Source organism: Xenopus laevis, chromosome 4S (assembly GCF_017654675.1).
Source record: "Xenopus laevis strain J_2021 chromosome 4S, Xenopus_laevis_v10.1, whole genome shotgun sequence".
In the NCBI taxonomy this organism is placed as follows: Eukaryota; Metazoa; Chordata; class Amphibia; order Anura; family Pipidae; genus Xenopus; species Xenopus laevis.
The window spans coordinates 100,049,844-100,055,113 of NC_054378.1; positions in this window are offsets into that span (position 1 = coordinate 100,049,844).

A 5,270-nucleotide genomic window follows, 5' to 3' on the forward strand; every position below is an offset into this window, starting at 1 on the left:
TTTTTTTTTTTGCAAAATGTGTTTATCAGCCATTTGTGTCACAAGCACCTGATTTCATTTCCTAATTTCCTCCCCCCCCGTCGTGCCTATGACTGCAGTTTGTTTCCTGCATGGAAGGGTATAGAAAGGTTTCTGGTAGAGCTGAGCAGCACGGTGGCTCTGTGGTTAGTGCTGTTGCCTCACAATGTGGTGATCTTGAGCTCAGTTCTGACCCGTACACTCCGCCTGCAGTTTACTCCAACAACTCACAGCAGTTGCCCAACAATTGAACAATAGGATTCCAAAGTGTAGTCAATACAGGCAGGGGTCAGATCAGGCAGCAGGAAGGCAGAGTCAGGGACAGGCAATGGTTAAACAGGGAATCTTAGACAGACTAGAGCATCCAGGAACCAAAAAAATAAAACCTTTTCATTGGGCAACGTCAAAATGGCAGGTGCGCCTTTAAGCATTTGAATTTTCACGCCAACTTTGATGATGTCATGCATCGATCTGAATAAGGCCGATGCATGCAACCTGGAAGTGGCTATTCAATGTGGCATTGAGAAGAAGGTGGGCGTCCCTGTCGCCGCACTAGACCACCAGGTACCCTTACATTACCCCCCCCCTCAAGAGGGGGCCACTGGACCCCTAGGCTTACCAGTGAACCTTGCATGAAACTGACCCTTGAAATTGTCAGCATAAACATCAGATGCTGGGACCGAAGACCTCTCCTCAGGACCATAGTCCTTCCAGTGAACCAAGTACTGTCGTTTACCCCTGGAAAGATGGGAATCCACCAACATTTGCACCAAATACTCAGGCTGACCTTCCACCAAAACTGGAGGAGGAGGAGAAGACTGTCTGACATTTCTGGCAGGCTTTAATAAAGAGCCATGAAAAGAATGAGAAATTTTAGGTTCAGGAGGCAGATATAACCTGACCGTGCTGGGATTAAAAATCTCAGATACAGGGAAAGGACCAATGAAGTTAGGACGTACAGGACATTTAGGAGAATGTTCTTAGAAGATAACCAGGCCCTATCACCCACCTGGTGACTTTTTATGATGCCGGTCAGGTGCTGTCTTTTGGGCAGCTACTGCTGAAGACAGGGATTTTTAGAGAATTGGTCAACTAATGAGTTGACGGCAGGAACATCTGAGGGTTGAGTAGAAAATGAAAATGCTGTGACAACCAAAAACAGTAAAAAACGTTTGATTTTCCAGTGGACGAGTGAGTAGCATTATTGAATACAAACTGATTACTGGGGACATAAAAACCTGAGGTACTGTTCCAAAGACTGATTTGTTCTTTCTGTCTGACTGTTGGTCTGAGGATGGTATGTAGAGGAAAAAGATAATTCAGTCCGCAAAAGGCCCACCAAAACTTAGACACAAACTGAACCCCCCTATCTGAAACAATGTTCAATAGGGCCCCAATTAACATAAATATATTACATAGGAAGAGTTCAGCAAGAGACTTGACTGAGGGGAATAAAATGAGACATTTTACTAAACCAATCCACTACCACCCAAATGACAGTGCACTTTAATCGACTCCTGGCAATTTTGAGTGTGATAGAGACATTAGATTGTAAGCTCCACTGGAACTAAGAACGAGAAACAATCTCCAAGTCAAGTGCTGTGTAATAAATACATCTTTCACATACTGTATGGGCAATATGGGGCACACCTTTTTGGCTAAAAACAGAGCCAATTTCATGCGCTATTTCATAGGAAATAAATGCTAATTTAAGGGAAAAGACATTTTGCAAATGGTATCATTTTGTTCATCTAATTTTAACGTACATATAGAAATAGCATTAGCTACTCTTTTGTATAGCATTAAATACTGCACAGGGGTCAAGCTGTGATTTTACAGAATGCTGGGCAACTTCTGGCTGCCACTCTTGAGCAAGACAGCAGCTAACTGCCATGTGTTTGCATCCAAATCTCTTACATTTCATCAGGAAAACTGAAAAAGCCTATGGAAAACGTGTCTACATGTTATCTTATTGTTGAGTCAAGGGGGGGGGCAAATGATTGGACCAACCTGGGATGGCCGGGCAAATCAGATCTCCTTGTTCTAAAGAACTTGCAACAACATTATATAATCCAGTGTATGGCCAGTTTAAAGCCACTGAACTAGTGTTAAACCACCATATTCAGAGGTTGCTGGGGTTTTTTCTGGGCTTTTGATACTTCTGAAACCTAATAGGGCAAATTGTGAAACTGAGAGTAAAGTCACCTTCTTCAATACAATAAAAACAAATCTGTATGAATGAGCTGCTAACAAAGGCTGCATCTGGGGATGGGTTTGTTTATACAGAGGGCTTCTCAGTGGACTGCAGACTTGTTTTGATTGTGTTCAGAAGAGATAAAATAGACAATATAACAAAATACACATTTCCAAGTTAAAATGTAAAGATTCATTGAATTAATAAAGGATAAAGGGGTATGCTGTCCCTTTAAGTCATGAGCCTGCATTCTGCGTTGTAGCTGAATTCTAACTTCCAGCTGCATACCTAGAGTGTTATCTTAGCCGCAGACTGCAGCTACTACTGATGGACATATTTTTAGGCATTTCTATACAGTGAGTTCCCGTTTCGGCAAGTAACAGATCATATGGAGCATAATGTAATACAGTCCTATGAAAAAGTTTGGGAACCCCTCTTAATTCTTTGGAATTTTGTTTATCATTGGCTGAGCTTTTAAAGTAGCAACTTATTTTTAATAAATAACATTCCTTGTGGAATAGTATTTCAGCAGTGACAAAGTTTATTGGATTAACAGAAAATATACAATATGCATCATAACAAAATTAGACAGGTGCATACATTTGGGCACCCCTGCAGAGATATTACATCAATACTTAGTTGAGCCTCCAGAATATTGTACTTCTTCCTCTGCATAAATGCCTTTGTAGATTTCAAAGTGTGTTTAGGGTCATTGTCTTGTTGGAATATCCAACCCCTGCGTAACTTCAACTTTGTGACTGATGCTTGAACATTATCCTGAAGAATTTGTTGATATTGGATTGATTTCATCCGACCCTCGACTTTAACAAGGGCCCCAGTCCCTGAACTAGCCACACAGCCCCACAGCATGATGGAACCTCCACCAAATTTGACAGTAGATGGCAGGTGTTTTTCTTGGAATGCTGTGTTCTTCTTCCACCATGCAAAGTGCTTTTTGTTATGACCAAATAACTACATTTTTGTCTCATCAGTCCAAAGCACTTTGTTCCAAAATGACTGTGGCTTGTCTAAATGAGCTTTTGCATACAACAAGTGACTCAGTTTGTGGCTTGAGTGCAGAAAGTGGTTCTTTCTCATCACCCTGCCATACAGATGTTCTTTGTGCAAATTGCACTGAATTGTAGAACGATGTACAGATACACCATCTGCAGCAAGATGTTCTTGCAGGTCTTTGGAGGTGATCTTTGGGTTGTCTGTAACCATTCTCACAATCCTCTGCATATGCCGCTCCTGTTTTTTTTTCTTGGCCTGTCAGACCTGGGTTTTACAGCAACTGTGCCTGTGGCCTTCCATTTCCTGATTACATTCCTTACAGTTGAAACTGACAGTTTAAACCTCTGAGATAGATTGCAGCCTTCCCCTAAACCATGATACTGAACAATCTGTTTTCAGATCTTTTGAGGATCCCATGCTGTCACTCTTCAGAGGAGAGTCAAGCAGAAGCACAACTTGCAATTGGCCACCTTAAATTCCTTTTCTCATAATTGGACACATCTGCCTATGAAGTTCAAGACTTAATAAAATAATCCAATCAATTTGGTGTTGCCAGTAATCAGTATTAAGCAGTTACATGCATTCAAATTAGCAAATTACCTGCTAACTGAATTCTGCTTCACTAAAAAAAATCTTTGTTTAGAAAACACCCCAGTACTCAGATGTTCCTGGGAAATGAAAGACAAACCACTGTTATCTTTTTTTTTGAAAGTGGAGTAAATTATTATGCAGGGTGAGAGGGGTTCCCAAACTTTTTCATATGACTGTATTTACATTTACTTTAAACAAAAGACTCAGTTTCAGACAGCTTTGGTGACATGCATTCAAATCAGTACAGGGAGGATGGTGTTACAGAGATTAGATCTGCATTAAAGGGGATTTGCTTTGCACAATAACATATCATGCTAAGCAATTTTCCAATATACATATAAGGGATTCTGCCATGAGTTTTACAGTATAGATTTTAATTCTATATTACACTGTGCACAATAATCCATTCTACTATATCAAATGCTATTCTTGAACCAATCACATTTTTTTAGTTGTAAAATTGCAATGGAGGCGTCATCTCAGGTCATTGTGCCTGATCCTGTGCTTTTAGAAAGAGCCACCACATAGGGGGGAATAGGAGCAGTTTTTGCAATGCAGGTGTCAGGGAGCAGTTATCTTGTTACCTTCCCGTAGTTCTATTGTTAGGCTCCTGGAGGAAAGAAGGGGGTGGCACTCCAATTTGCAGTGCATTAGTAAAAAAAAACAAGTTTTATCAAATCACAACCCACATGGCTGAGGGCACTTGGCAAACTAAGAACATGTCTAGTCCAATGTCGGATTTTAGAATGAAATATCAAGAAAATCGGTTTGCTCAATTGAAAATGGATTTCAGTGCGGGATTCTATTAACTGATGTTTTTGAAAAATGTCATGGTTTTAGTTATGTGTAAATGCAAAAAAACAAAAGCTATTGCCATTTTGTATATTGGGATGTTGCTTACAATAACATTTTCTTTTTAGAGAAAAACAAAATAGTTGATATCTTCTTCAAAATTATGCAAAGAACAAGTTCAGCAACTAAACTGTACCTCGCTAACATATTGTCAGTTTCCCAGCTGCCCCCAGTCTTGTGCTCTGATGAACTTCAGTCACTCTTTACTGCAAGTTGGAGTGATATCACCCCCACCCCCCCAGCAGCCTAACAACAGAACAATGGGAAGGTAACCAGATATCAGCTCCCTAACACAACATAACAGCTGCCTGGTAGATCTAAGAACAGCACTCAATAGTAAAATCCAGGTCCCACCGAGACACATTCAGCTACATTGAGTAGGAGAAACAACAGCCTGCTAGAAAGCAGTTCCATCCTTAAGTTCTGGCTCTTTCTGAAAGCACATGACCAGGCAAAATGACCTGAGATGGCGCCTACACACCAATATTACAACTAAAAATACACTTGTTGGTTCAGGAATTAAATTTTATATGGTAGAGTGAATTATTTGCAGCGTAAACTAGAATTTAGTCATTTAGAAATAAAAACAACATCATAAAAA